Genomic DNA, 15,837 nt, shown 5'->3' on the forward strand with positions numbered 1-15,837 from the left:
CACTTATTTACATTATTACCTGCACCTGTGTTTGTGCCACAGCGGCCGCCAGCCAAGTAGTTGCAACAGAGACCCAAGGTTTGGGAAACCTAACATATTTATACTCTGGTCCTTCACAGAGAATGATCTCCCAGTCCTTGGATTGGCCCCTTAGGTAGGTCTGATTATCCCATTGTATGCATGAAGAAACTGAGGCACAGAGGGGCTAGTTTACTCACCCCAGGGGACAGGGGGTAGGAAGTTGCACAGCTGGGATTTGAACCCAGACAGTCCGACTCCAGAGCTGTGCACCTTGTCACTCCATCACTTTGCATCCAATCAGTATCTGTGCCTTTTAAAGGTGAGGCTTGTGTCAGTGCAGGTGGGAAGAGTGGAGGCTCAACATCTGGCTATGGGGCAGAAGGAAGTCCTTCACCCAGTGTGCAGAGGCCTGCATTTCAGGACTGCCCCCAGCACAAGGATGGTTGCTAGTGGAGACAGGTGTCTTTGCAAAATAGCGGGGGCTGTGGGCCCCTTTCTGGGCCCAGGGACACCTGGTCTAACCTGACTCTAGGCCAGTGGCTGCAACAGCCGTCTCAGCCCGATTCCACGGGACCTCCCTGAGTGGGACGCTGGAAGAAGCCCTGGCAGCCAGCAGGGAGGAGGTCACCGTGACCCCAGGCTGGCTAGAGCGCGCCTGAGGAGTGGGCTCAGAGGCCAGGGCCGAGGCAGGCAAGCATCGGGTTACAGAGAGCGCAAGCTTGGCTCCTGTCCATCCTGGGCCGGGGTGGCTGCAGCCAGTGCTGACAGGGTATTGCGGGGCACGCCTGCCCAGGCATTGCCACGGGCTTCCTCCTCCTCCTCCTCCTGCTCCTCCTCGGTCTAGGCGGGAGCAGTGGGGGCTGAGTCCTCAGATTCGCAGAACTGACCGGGCTCCGCATGATGTCACAGGCAGGAACACTTCCAGCAGGCCGGTGTTGCTGCTGGCTCTGTCAAAGGCGAGATCAGGAGCATGTGGAGTCAACAGCCACCCACTCCTCCCCCCCTCTGGGGAGCACATGCTCACACCCTGGGCTCCAGCCATCTCCTTCCCTCCTGGGAACACACCCAGGGCTTGTGTCCCTGCTAAGCGGCCCTCTCTTCCTCCACTCATCGATGCAGGCCAGACACTAATGTCACCATCGCTATAAAGTCTCCCTAAACCCTCTCTTGCCCCAGAAGTCAGAGTTCCCTCTCTTATAGAAGTTTCATCCCCTGGTAGAATTTGTATCCATGTAACTGTCTCTCTTCACTAAACAATGACCACTCTGAAGGCAGGATGGCTTATCTCTTCGCCCTGAGATGGGGACAGGACTCAGTCTAGTGATGGCATTTAAGAAAAGCTTATGGAGCTAATAAAAACAATAACGATCATAACCATGGCTAATAGTTGTCGAGCGCCTGTTGTTTGCCAGGAATTCTGCTGAGCGCTTGACATCCAGTGTGGGTAATCTTGCAAATAGGGAAACTACTTGCAGAACAGTTGCAGCATTCTCCTCCCGGCCCCACCACCAGTGCTGACAACCAGGAGCACCGTCTTTCAGGTGGAAGCTTTTTCTCAGAGGTTGCCAAGTTCCCTGCCCCGGAGAAAGCCCCTCATGCCAGTCCTCTCTGCCTTCCCTTCCATCCAGCCTGCTCAGCCAAAGGGCCCTTTGGGCCAGGACAGAGGTGAGGGTGGGAGAGAACCACTTCATCCCCAGACCCCATGGCCGGGAGTTACAGACTCCAAGGGACAATGACTTCATTTGTAGATCATAGGAAGATTTGTTCTTGACATGCTATGGTCCTCAAGCTGTCACTTCACTGCTCCTCTGGTCTCCCCTCCAAGTGTGCCACAGCCCACAACCCACAGAACATCTCCCTGGTGACAGAGACAACTTGCCCTCAACAACCCGCACCCCAGAGGGGAGAGCAGAATAAGACCCCAACGTCTGCTGGGGTGACAAACTCAGGAGACAGGCTTGGGCCAGACGGAGATGTGTGGTCTTCGTCAAGGGAATGGATTAGGTCACCGTGGGGGACAAACAGGTCAAAAATGGAAGCAGCTGAGACCCCTAGGTGGCTCAGTGGTTGAGTGTTTGGCTTCGGCTCAGGTCATGATCCCGGGGTCCTGGGATCAAGTCCCACAGCAGGCACCCCTCAGGGAGCCTGCTTTTCTCCCTCTGCCTGTGTCTCTGCCTCTCTCTCAGTGTCTCTCATGGACAAATAAATACAATCTTAAAAAAAAAAAAAAAAGGGAAGTAGCTATAGCATGAGAAGGTGTCCAGACAGAAGATGAGGCATCACAAGGCCCCCCTCCCTCCTCACAGATCCCTATTTCCCAGTCCTCTTTCCTCCCTCATCCCCACTCCAGGCCACACCAGAAGAACGTCAACCAGGGGCAGCACTTCCTGCTTAGAAGCCTCTGGTGGCTCCTCGTCACCTTGGCTGCACTTCTCAAGTCACAGGACTCAGCCTGTGGTGCCAACTCAAGGTGGCACACAGACTTAATGGCCATGCCACGTGCTGTCCTCTCTCTCTCTCCACTCATCCTCCCAGGCCAGGTATAAATCTCCTGTCCCTATAAAGTCTGCCCAGACCCCCTCCCCTGGCCCTGAAGTGTTAAATACCACTGACTGATGGAATGGGGAAACCCTTCTACTTTCCCAGGTGCAGAGACATCAAGCTCCCCTTTCGTGCTCCTGCGCCTCTTACACCCTGGCCTGCGACAGCTGCAGTGGAGCCTGCAGCCCGACGGTACTAAGCACCGCTGTTTCCACTGCCTCTTTCTGTTCCTGTTACCTGCTCACTTACTGTAAGCAATACTGGGGTCTCCTGCGGTTACTTGTTCAACAAGCACTTCTTCATTCAACAACTGTTTGCAGAGCACCGCATTAGTTTCCCATGGATGCTCTAATGAACCACCACAAAGTCAGTGGCTTAAAACCACAGACATTTGTTCCTGTGGAGGCCGAGAAAAATTAAGACCATTGCCTTTGTCAACAGGGGCCCAGGACCCATGATTGGGTCCTGCAAAGGATCCTCTGAAAAAGGGGGGAATGTGGGACCCAGGAAATCTAACAAAAATCCCCTACCCCTGGACAAGCAGAGCAGGACTAACTCCATTTTGTGCTACACCCGCCATCTCATGTAAAACCGCCCACATGACCTGCCTGTTGTTTAAGGCGCTCCCTCACCCTAGTTTAGCTATTAAGCACACCCTTATCAGAAACCAGCACACTTAGGAATGCGGGACCTCTGACCTTTAACCAGCCAAGGAATGAAAACCCCTCTTTTACCCGCCAAACCTGCACACCAATTCTAACCAGAATAATAGGCCAGTTCGAATGGTCACTATAGGGTGAATCGTGATTCAATTGGCCACCTGCGTGCGGACCAACATGACTGTGCAACTTTCTGCGTGTGTTACAATCTCACTGGCCGCGGGCCCCTATGACACTGCTGTGCTTCTTAGTCTCAGGGTCCAAGTCCCTGCTCTGCTGCATGGAGTATATGTGCACCCAAGCTCGAGCTTGTAAATAAACCCTCGTGTGTTTGCTTCGGTGTCGGCTCCTTGGTGGTTTCTTGGATTTGCAATCTTGGGCACAACAGTTCCCTCACAGTTCTGGAAGCCAGAATTTTGAAAAGAGTCTTATGGGCTAAAATCAATGTGTGAGCAGGCCTTGCAGTCCCTTTGGATGCTCTAGGGAAGAACGAGTTTCTTTGCCTTTTCCGGCTCCCAAAACTTCATTCCTTGGCTTCTCCTGGCCCCTTCTTCCACCTTCAAAGCTGGCCGACTAGCATCTTGCTTCGATTGTCACACTGACTTCTTTGGATGCACCCAAAGCTCCTCTGCCTCCTTTTTATAAGGACACTGGTGATCACATCCAGGGTGCACCCAGGTAACCCAGGATAATCTCCCCATCCTGAAATCCTTAACATAATCCCATCTGCAAAGTCTTCATTAGTGCCCTAGAAGGGAACTTTCACAGGTTCCAGAGATCAGGATGTGGATGTTTTGGGGATGAGCACTGATGGATGTAGGGGCTGGGGATGCATCTGTGAGTCGAGCAGAAAAAATTCCCTGCCCTCGTGGAATCTGCTCACTCCTGGGGGAGAGACAGATACAAAAACGATGAAGAAAAGAAGTAAATAAATCACATAGCACGTCAGAAAGCAAGAAGTGCGATGGAAGAAAGAAAATGTGGGGTGGGGCAAGGGGGGACTGGGAATTTACAGGGGGCCACTCGTGGTGTTATTAGGGGAGAACTTCTTGCAAATGCATCATCTGAACAGCTTGAAGGAGAACAATGTTGCAGGCAGAGGGAAAAGAGTAATAAAAGAGTATCCTCTCAAAAGACTTAAGCAATTATTTCATTAATTATTATTATATTATTTATCTACATTTATGTATTACTAGAATATATATTTATATCTTCTATGTGTGTTTCTATATTATTTATATAATTATCCTATTTAATGTAATTATTAATCCTTAGTAAAATATCACTCAGCCTTGAAAAGAAATGAAGTTACCAGTATTTTCCATAATACAGACGAAGCTCGAAACCAGTATTTTCTATAATACAGACAAAGCTTGAAACCACATGTTGTATGATTCCATTTCTATGAATGGAAATCAGTGAATGCACAGGGACAAACTGGATTCAGAGTTGCCAGGGTTAGGGGAAGGGTAGAAATGGCATGGCTGTTTAATGCATATGGGGTCAGTCTCCTTCGGGGATGATGAAAATGTTTCAAAACTAGATAGAGGTGAACCTACAAAATGTCACCGAATTGTATACTTTAAATGGGTTTTAACTTTATGTTATATGAATTTTGCCTCAATAAAAGAGTCGAAAAATAAATCTACTTAAAGAAGAACAGTGAAGTGAAACTATGAAGAAAAGCAAGAGGCACCGACTGCGGGACAGCAGGAACTCCTGGGGGGCGGGAGTACCCCAGGCAAGTGCAGAACTGGCTAGCAACGATCAATTTCTCATCTTAAATGGCAGTGCAAACACGGCTGTGTGCTTTCCTCTTTTTTTTTTTTTTTAAGATTTTATTTATTTATTCATGAGAGAGACAGAGAGAGAGAGAGAGGCAGAGACACATGCAGAGGGAGAAGCAGGCTCCATGTAGGGAACCCGACGTGGGACTCGATCCCGGGTCTCCAGGATCACCCCTGGGCTGAAGGCGGCGCTAACCCACTGAGCCATCCAGGCGTCTCCCCCTTTTTTTTCTCCTTTTACCCAAACATGGTATTTTACTCCTTTATAGTGCATGATTTTGCACAATTTTTTAAAATCTCAGAAAAGGGAGAAAATGACGAGTGAGTTATAAGATAGGTATGGCGTGGACGTTAACAGCATCCTAGAAACAACACAGTGTTCCAGGAAATGCCCTGAAGAGTCAAATATCACACCGGCTCCATCCTTTCCCTCCTCCACGGAGACAGCCCCACAGAGACAGCCAGGCATCCTTCAGGATGGGTACCCTGGGAAGTTCCCCGGCCAGGCCTGGTCTCCCCATGAAGCCACTGCACCCCCCAGCCAGCTCAGGAATCATTTCAGCTTCTCTCCCAGGGCAGGACCAGCCCAGGGTGGAGAAGGAGCCTGGATCAGCAAGATTCCTGAGACATGTGCTTTAATTGCAGGCTACAGGCTGAAGGAGTCTCATTGTGCCCAGCTGGAAACTGGACAGAGCAGGAGAAGGTGAAACAGAGCTGATTGTTCCAATGTTCCCTCACCCTCCTCCAGGAACACTCCTGGAGGAATCTTCCCAGCTGTCTGTTCCCATCTCTCTGGCCAGACCTGCAGGTGTTTGTTGATGAATAGTTGTGTGATAGCTGCTTGTGGACTGACTGTGTGTCCTCAGGAATCTGGTGGTTGTCTTTTTTTCCTTTTAAATAACATTATTCGAAATACAAATTTGCATTTGTATTTATACAAGAGTGATACATGTTGCATTAGAAACCTTGTCTGCAGGGATCCCTGGGTGGCTCAGCGGTTTAGCGCCTGCCTTTGGCCCAGGGTGTGATCCTGGATCCCGGGATCTAGTCTCACATCAGGCTCCCTGCATGGAACGTGCTTCTCCCTCTCCCTGTGTCTCTGCCTCTCTCTCTCTCTCTCTCTGTCTCTCGTGAATAAAAAAATAAAGTCTTTTAAAAGAAGAAAAAGAAACCTTGTCTGTAGGTGCCAAAAACCTAACTCACGTTGGACTGAGAAGGAAAGAGCTACATTTCAGCTACATTTCAGCTCCAATAACCAGAAATGTATTCCTAGCTTCAGGTCTGGCTGGATCCAGAGACTGAAATAATACGATCAGAACTCTCACCCCTCGCCTCTCCGTTGTGCTATACTCTGTAATAATTCCATTCTCAAACACACCCCCTCACAGAGGGCTAAAGGATGCTGGAAGCCCCAGATGTGTATCCCATCTCTCAGCACCCCCAAAAGAAAGAAAGCCTCTCTCTTACAACTATTTAAAAAAAGAGTTATCTCATGGGCTCACATTGGACACACTTGGGTGAGCGTCTCTTCTTCTTTTGGCCAATCACTGTGGCCAAAGGGATGAAACACTGTGACTGGCCAGATCTGGACCATATGCTTATTTCTGCATTGGAGGAACGGCCTCCTCTCCTAAAAAGCGGCATTGACAGGGGGTTAAGGAGTGATTTAACTCCAGGATCCCCACCAGGGAACTGCTATGACAAGAAGGAAGAATGTATGCTGGTTTAGTACAAACAAGAGACCTGCTTCACATTGCAGAAAATCGGAAAATTCAGAAAAGCACACAGAAGAAAATAAAGACCAGCCCTTATACCACATTGACAGGCTTCCTCGATGGATCTTCTGGATTCTCTTTTCATACATGAGGGAACTCGATCAAGCTCAGAGGGCGCTCCGACCCAGCAACATGACAGCGATCCTAGCAAGAATATGAGCAAGAGAAGAATAGCAAAGAGGACTTTGGTGAGACAGTGAGACTAGCTACCCATGGTTCCTTGCCAACCTCCCACAGCAAGTCAGTACCAAGTCCCTACCAACCTCAGAACAAATTGCTGCCTCCTCGAATACCTCCAGTCACCCACCCATCCATTGTCAATTCATTCATCCATTTATCCATCCATCCTACCACCCACCCATCCAACAAGCTCCAAAGCCAGACTACCTGGTCCTGGGGACTTGGTTCAAATCCAGATCCCAACAATTTCCAGCTGGGTGGCTTTGGGCAAGTACAGGACCAGTCCATGCCTCAGTCTCCTCATTTGTAAAGAGAGGCTAATAACAATTTCTACCGTCTAACATTATTTTGAGGATAAAATGAGATAAGGCAGATAGTAAGTGCTTAGCTGAGGGCCAGGCTCACGAAAGATCCTCGGTAGGGTTTTCTAGTGTTAGGTTTCTGTGGTTGCTTTTTACACTAGGGATCTACCCCAATCGGACATTCTCCAGGCTGCCTATAGGTAGGCAGGCTAAGGTTGACCTGGGCTAAGGTCAGCCAACCACTGCCAGCTACAATTTTTCTTTCTTTGCTGCCCGAGGGGCAGTTTCTGGCTTCAAAGAATGGTGAGGACCACAGGAAAATGTCCTCGGGGACTTAGTGATAAAAGAAACTGCTGTGGGCAGCCTGGGTGGCTCAGCGGTTTAGTGCTGCCTTCAGCCCAGGGCCTGATCCTGGAGACCTGGGATCGAGTCCCATGTCGGGCTCCCTGCATGGAGCCTGCTTCTCCCTCTGCCTATGTCTCTGCCTCTCTCTCTCTGTGTCTCTCATGAATAAATAAATAAAATCTTTAAAGAAAAGAAACTACCATATCTTGTTCCTTTTTAGAAAGAGGGGGAGAGCTGGTGTGCATTTGCAAGGGCGGGGGGGGGGGGGCAGGAGGGGCAAAGGGAGAGGGGGAGAGGGAGAGAGAACCTTTAGCAGGCTCCAAGCCCAGCCATGAGCAGGGCTTGGTCTCAGGACCCTGAAATCATGACCAGAGCAGAAATCAAGAGTTGGACACTTAACTGACTGAGTCACCCAGGCATCCCAGAAGCTGCTCTAGCTTTAATGGGAAAAAAAAAAAAGCAGTTCAGGCTTTGCAACTCCCGAGGGTTCTGAGGCAGTTGTCCAGTCCTGGCATCTGGTATTACTGACTTAAACTTCCTGGCTTACAGCCGGACACCTGTGAATTCACCAAACTGGACCATTGGAAAACCCCTCTGTAATGTAGACCTGGGGAGAGGGACAGACAAGTGTCAGCAACCCCCTTCATATACTTGGTGGACAGTTTATGGAGATGGACAGACTTACAGAATACCTCAGGAACCTCAGGAACCAAGAGAGTGTCCTCATTATTTCCTCCCCCTTGGGCAGAGAGAGGGGAAGATTTGGGAAGTCACTAGCTGGTTCTCCAGATGGAAAACTGTATTTGGATTTCTGGGCCAAGATTTGAGATCTTGAAATAATGTCCTAGGTCCTCACAAGTGATGGATGCAGCTCAGGAAATAGTAGGATGCTGTGGTTGCCCTGAGCCAGCCAGCTGGCTCTAGAGACTTTACCCTGAGTCTGAATAAAGAGAAAAAGAACAGGATCAGGGCTTGGCAAGGGCCCCGAGTCAAGGGTCATTTCATGGCCATCGGAGGGCCCAGCCCACAGTCAGGGTCAGGAGTCAATCTGTGGTCAGGATCAGGGTTCAACCCACATTAGGGCCAGGCCCAGTTAGTGACCAGGCTTTGCTTATCAGGTTTTGGTGGAGGCTGCTCCCTTGCTGGCAGGCATTTCTGGAGGTGCTCTTGATGTTCTCCTGGACCCTCTCTGCTACTTCCATGCCATTCCTTATTGCCCCCCTCCTTTGAGGCCCTAGGCACTTGATATACCACCCTCATACATCCTTGCCTATGTCACCTCTGACATCCACCCACCCCCTAGCAAACCTATATTGCTTTGACTCATTCACATGTAAAGAGATGGGGTTCTTCTTGCCCAGCTTATGTAGATCAGACTCATCAAGTGATTCTGAATGTCACATGCTCAGTTCTGAGCCAAGCACGGTGGCCAGAAGATGAAGCTCAACATTAGGCTGGAGGCCCAATGGAACTCACTATCCTGAACCTTGGGAACAAGCACCCCTTGAGGGCAGCTTTCCACTGGCCTCCCAATTAAGGGCTTTAGAACCCAGCTCCACAGTAGGTTTGGAGGAGCCCTAAAATGTGCTGCGCATCTCTCGGGGAGATAAGCCTTCCAGGAATGCACTTTCCAACTAGCTTCTCACATCAGGGAGTTGGAAACTATGTCCTTAGCAGTGGTGGAGGAGCAAAGGGAAAGCAGTCTACTTACCTCTGAGGACAAAGCTTTCCCTGAGGGAAGCTCTCCACTGGGCTTCTCACTGGTCCCTACCCCAAATCACGGGGATCCCCAAAGAATGGTGGCTGCACAAACAAGCATAGATCCTCACTTTGAGCAGCTAGAATTTGAACTGTGAAGAAACCACTCAATCTGGAGACCTCCCAACTCCATGAATACCTCCATTCCAATTGCTTCCATCTCCATTCCTCTAGAGCCACCCACCCCCAAGGCCACACCATGAACTTCCCCCCCATCTGTCCACTCTTCCTACTCTACTCCCTCCACCCCAGCTTCTTGACCCAATCCAAATCTCCAGACACCCTCAGCCTTCCCTAGACTCCCAGCTCATCAGGCCTTGCTCCTCACTTTCTTTCCACTCTAGACCCTCTGCTCTCAAACATTTCAACCACCATCATCTTACTCTTTCCAACCTCCCAACCCTGTTCAGTTTCAATAAGAGTTCTTTCTTCGGGCTTGCGAGCTCACCACTGGGGACAGTCATGTCACTGTGTCAATCTGTCAATCGTACCTAGGGAGGGCAATGGGAGTTACTTAGCATAACGCTTCTAAGTCTTTGATGTGCACACAGTTCACTTACAGATCAAATTTAAAACACAACTGCTGATTTCTTAGGTCTGGAGTGAGGCTTGCAGTTATCAGCAGCTTCCAGGTGAGGCCACTGCGGATGGTCCCAAAAGTTCACTTGGGGCAGCCAGGTTTTAGAACAATTCTTTTTACTCTGCTGTTCCTCCTACTTCCCTCTGGGGAAGAACCTCCCGGGGCACTTGTTAAGTATAAAGATTATCAGGTCTCTCCTCAGGAATTTCTGATTAAGTAGGTATGAATTGAAGACCTAGTGACTTCATGATTTTAACACATTCCAAGTGCCTCTTATCTCCTGGGGTGATTGAGAAAGACTGCTGTCTCATGGTCATTTGGGTTGAATGATTCATTTCAGTTTCCAGGACTTCTGTCCTCCACAAGCTCTACACCTTCCCCACCGCCCTAACCTTCAGCAGGTGAGCTGGCCCTTACTTCCCAGTGAAAACCCAGACGGGTTGGCATAAACTCTTCTGCCACTAAGCTTTAGTTACACCCCCTCTTCTCTTCGTTCTTTTCTCTCCAGTCTTGGACAAAGAGGCATCTTGTCTACCTTAGCCCATCCCACCGGCCTGCCTCAGCCACCTTGCTCTATCCACAGCTCCCCTTCTTGCTTCTCGGCCGTTCTCCTGACCCCTTCTCTGCCTGTGAAAATGCTCTTGTCCTGAAATCCCTCTCTATTCATACCCAACCTTCCTCCTTCCTTTACCACTTTGTGTGTGGGGTGGGGGTGGGGATGGTTATATCTATATATATCCTACAATGCTATCATTTAAAAAGTGATATTTTAGGGATCCCTGGGTGGCGCAGCGGTTTGGCGCCTGCCTTTGGCCCAGGGCCCGATCCTGGAGACCTGGGATCGAATCCCACGTCGGGCTCCCGGTGCATGGAGCCTGCTTCTCCCTCTGCCTATGTCTCTGCCCCTCTCTCTCTCTCTCTCTGTGACTATCATAAATAAATAAACATTTAAAAAAAATAAATAAAAATAAAAAGTGATATTTTAGTGATGCCTGGGTGGCTCAGTGGTTGATCCTGGGGTCCTGGGATCAAGTCTGCATCGGCCTCCCGCAGGGAGCCTGCTTCTCCCTCTGCCTGTGTTTCTGCCTCTCTGCGTCTCTCATAAATAAACAATATCTTTTAAAAGATGATATTTTGTCAGGAAACATTTTTTAAAACATTTTAAAGAGAATTTTTTTAAAAAGAGAGAATTTTTATTTTAAAATCATTTTAGGGGGCATCTGGGTGAATTAGTTGGATGGGTGTCTGCCCTTGGCTCAGCTCATGATCCTGGGGTCCTGAGGTCCTGGGATCAAGGCCTGTGTTGGGCTCCCTGCTCAGTGAGGAGCTTGCTTTACCCTCTCCCTCTGCCTCTGCCCCCTGCTCATGCTCTCTCTCTCTTTCTTTCTCTCTCCCTCTCAAATAAACAAATAAAATCTTTTTTAAAAATCGTTTTAGATTTAGAAGTGAGTCACAAAAATAGTACAGAATTCCTATATACCCTTCATTCAGCTTTCCCTAATATCAGCGCCTTACAGAACCATGGCACATTTGTCAAAACCACAAGATGGACATGGGTACCATGCTATGAGCTAAACTACAAACTGTATTCTATTTCTCCAGTTTTCCCGCCAGTGTCCAAAACTAGTATATTTTTAGTTAGACAAGGCCAATCATTCCTTTAAAAATTAGGCAGTACAAATATAAAAAGAGAAAAAAAAAATCATGGTCACCAAAGCCACCATCTAGACACAACTACTGCTAATATTATATTCTTCCCCTGCTATGTTTTATCCATATAAATCTTTTTAAAAAATATTTTATTTATGTATTTATTTATTTATAAAGCAGGGAGAGGGGCACAGTGAGAGGGCAAGAGAACATCTCAAGCAGGCTCCATGCTGAGCACAGAGCCCGACATGAGGCTCAATCATACAACCCTGAGATCATGACCTGAGCTGAAATCAAGACTCGGACACTTAACTGACGGAGCCACTCAAGTGCCCCAAATCTTTATTCTTTTTTTGTAAAAATATACTCACCCTCCTCTTCAATGTATTTTTCCCACTAAATACTGTATTATAAATGGTCCTGCATGTTAGCAATAGTAGCTCCAGATCAGAATTTTTATTTAATTGAAATTTTTCTTTTAACTTTTTAATAGGTAATTAATTCTCATGGTTCAAAATTCAGAAGATAGAAGGAAGCATTTAGCAAAAATAAAGATACCCCATTTCCCACTCACCCAGTCCTTTCCTCTCCCAGATTATTATATAGATCACAAAATGTTGAAGGCTGAAAGCAAATTCCGGGATGAATATACCAATACTTTACTTAGACCTTTCTGGTTTGATACATAGGCTGTTTTCAATGGTTTATATTATAAACGATACTTTGGTTTTTTGTATGTTTTGGGTTTTTAAAAAAGATTTTATTTATTTACTCATGAGAGACAAAGAGAGAGAGGCAGAGACATAGGCAGAGGGAGAAGCAGGCTCCCTGCAGGGAGCTCGATGCGGGACTTGATCCTAGGACCCCAGGATCACAAACTGAGCTGAAGGCAGAGGCTCAACCACTGAGCCACCCAGGTCCCCTTATAAATGGGGTTGTTTGATTTAACAACCAAATAACTCTACCTTTGTCTAGTTGTCCAATGATTTCCTTAGGATAAATTCCTAGTGGAGTGGGCAGATTGAAAAGTCAACATATTGTGGGGTGGGGAGGTCTTTGATTTCAAATTGCCTTCTACAAAGATTATGCACCACTTCCCAACACCAAGGCCCAGCCAGGTTATCAGATGGGCCACAGCAGTGTTGCTTTAATCTGCATTTCTTTTGTAACCAGACAGGTTGAGTTATATCTATTGGGTATCTAGATACAGATAAATTTCTTGGAAGATGACCTCAGATGGCTGCCTCCACTTCTCTACTCTCTGGTGACCTCAAACTCCTTACAATCTGAGATTCAACTTCATCCCTCCCACACCACAATGTTCCAGCAAAGTGGGCCACAGAAGCATCCAACCAACTGGGCCCTTCTCAGCCTCATCCTGTTTAAGTTCCCATTGTCACTGAATGGCATAGACTGGCCCATCCTTTAAAAATAAATTGTGGTTGTTAGATTGAGCCTGTTTTGTTTTTTTAATCCAGCTTTGTTTATAGAATTCACATTTCTATGTATCTAATTCAAATTTTGACAAACGTATAGTCGTGAAATCACCACCATGATCATAATATAGAATACTTCCATCACTCCCAAAAGTTCCCTTGTGTTTCTTTCTAGTCAATTCCTCCCATCCCCAGTCCCTGGCAAGCAAAAATTTGTTTTTTACTACATAATTTTGCCTTTTCTTGAATTTATATATGAGTGTAATCAAATATTATTTGGGCTTTTGTTTCGGGATTTTTTTTCACTTAGAATAACGCTTTTAAGATTCATCACTTTTGGGGCATTTGGGTGGCTCAGTCGGTTAAGCGTGTGCCTTTGGCTCGGATCATGATCCCAGGGTCCTGGAATCGAGCCCTATATCGGGCTCCCTGCTCAGCTGGGAGCCTGCTTCTCCCTCTCCTCCTGCTTATGCTCTCTCTCTCTCTCTGTCAAATAAGTAAATTAAAAAAATCTTTTTTTAAAAAAAGATTCATCGGGATCCCTGGGTGGCGCAGAGGTTTAGCGCCTGCCTTTGGCCCAGGGCGCGATCCTGGAGACCCGGGATCGAATCCCACGTCAGGCTCCCGGTGCATGGAGCCTGCTTCTCCCTCTGCCTGTGTCTCTGCCTCTCTCTCTGTGTGACTATCATAAATAAATAAAAAAAAAAATATAAAAAAAAGAAGTGAATTTACTTATTAAAAAAAATAAAAAAGATTCATCAACAGTGTAGCACATATCAGTAGTTCATTCCTTTATATGTCATCCTATGGATACACCACCTTGTTTATCCGTTCCCAGGTTGATGGGCTTTTGGATTGTTTCTAATTTGGGGCTTATTTATTTATTTATTTTAGTAATCTCTACATCCAGCGTGAGGATCAAACCCACCACCCTGAGATCTTTGACTGAACCAGCCAGGATCCCCTGGGGCTATTATGTTCCTAAGAACATTCAAATACATGCTTTTCTGTGAACGTACGTTTTTCATTTCTCTCGAGCAAATTTCTAGGAGTGGAAGTGCTGGCACACTCTACTTATCTTTGTAAGAGGCTGCCAATCTGTTTTTCCAAAGTGACCGTCTGATATTACATTCCCACCAGTGGTGTATGCAAATTCCCATTGCACTACATCTTCACAGCACTTAGAATTGTCCGGTTTATAGCTTTAGCCATACTAGTAAAGTGATACCTCACTGTGGTTTGTTGTTGCTGTTGTTGTTGTTGTTGTTGTTGTTTTAAAGACTATTTACTTATTTGAGAGAGAGAGAGAGAGAGAGAGAAAGCAAGAGATAGAGCATGAGGGGAGGAAGAGGGGCAGTGGGAGAGGGAGAAGCAGGGAGCTGGATGCAGGGCCCGAACCCAGGATCCCGGGATCATGATCTGAACCAAAGGCAGACGCTTCCCTGACTGAGCCACCCACATGCCCCTCATTGTGGTTTTAATGTGCATTTCCCTAACAATGAATGAATTTGAGCATCTTTTCCACGTGCTTGTTTGTTACTCATGTACCTTCTTCAGTGGAAACTTTCAACTAAAAAAAAAAAAATTGGCAACACATGCCCAGGGTTTAAAAAAAAAAACTCAGAAAGTACATGAGGGAACAGTAAATCTCCTCCATGTCACTGATCATACTGTAAAGGTGACAGCTGAGGAAACGGGTAACTTTCCTCCAGTTACAAAGCTAAGGAGTGGTGGATCTGGGGTTTAAACCAAGACAGTCTGGCTCTAAGGCCACATCCTTATCCTTTTTTTACATAAATCATAGCATGTCCTGTTGTATTCTGCTTTTGACCTTTTTTCACTTCAAATATCTTGCATATTGTTCCACATTAGTACTTATTGATCTTCCTTATGTGTTTTAACAACCCCATATACTCCCCTGAAATAATGTGCCATTATCTATTTGGCAACTCCCCCACTGATGGACACTTAGGTTGTTTCCGACCCTTTGCTTCCACAAATTTGCTTCAGTGAATATCCTTGTACTCTGTGAGCATAGATAAGCATATCCATCCAATGGATTCCTAGAAGTGGAATTGCTAAGCCAAAGGGTGTGTGCCTTTACTCTTCTAGAGTGCCTGTTTTCCCACATCCTCTCTCGAGACAGAGTGAAACTTTCCTGTTCTTGCCAGGCTGGAAGATTTTTTCAAAATGGTGCCTCTTCATTGTTTTATTGCCCATTTCTTTATGAGTGAGGCTAAGGATATTTCCATGTCTTGAAAATCCAATCACAGTTCTTTTCCAACATTCAAAATTCTTCTTAAAACGCCTGGTGGTATCCCATCTACTTCCTGGTTTTGCTCTTCTTTCTCCAATTTTTCCTTCTTCCCCATCTTCTTTGCTGGCTTCCCTTCCACCCTTTTCCCTCTCCAAGTGGCAGTTCTCCATGGTTTTCTCTTTGCCTCTCTATTCATTTTACTTCACACTTCCGGACTATCTTGTTCTTGCTCCTTTGTAGCAGCGGTCATCGCCCCCTTATTTGCAGTTTTAATTCTATATCTTTATATGATTCTCTGGGACCTCCAGATCCACATTTTTGGTTGCCTTCTAGCCATTTCTACATCAACACTCTTCAAGCACCTCAAAAGTCTCTAAGCTCAGGGGCGCCTGGATGGCTCAGTCAGTTGAGCTTCCGACTCTTGATTTCAGCTCAGGTCATGATCTCAAAGTTGTGAGATCAAGCCCTGCATTGGGCTCCATGCTCAGGGGATGGCCCCCCTCCCCACCCTCACATGCACACACTCCCTCTCTTAAAAAAAAAAAA

The sequence above is a fragment of the Canis aureus genome, chromosome 8 (genome assembly GCF_053574225.1).
Source record: "Canis aureus isolate CA01 chromosome 8, VMU_Caureus_v.1.0, whole genome shotgun sequence".
Taxonomy (NCBI): Eukaryota; Metazoa; Chordata; class Mammalia; order Carnivora; family Canidae; genus Canis; species Canis aureus.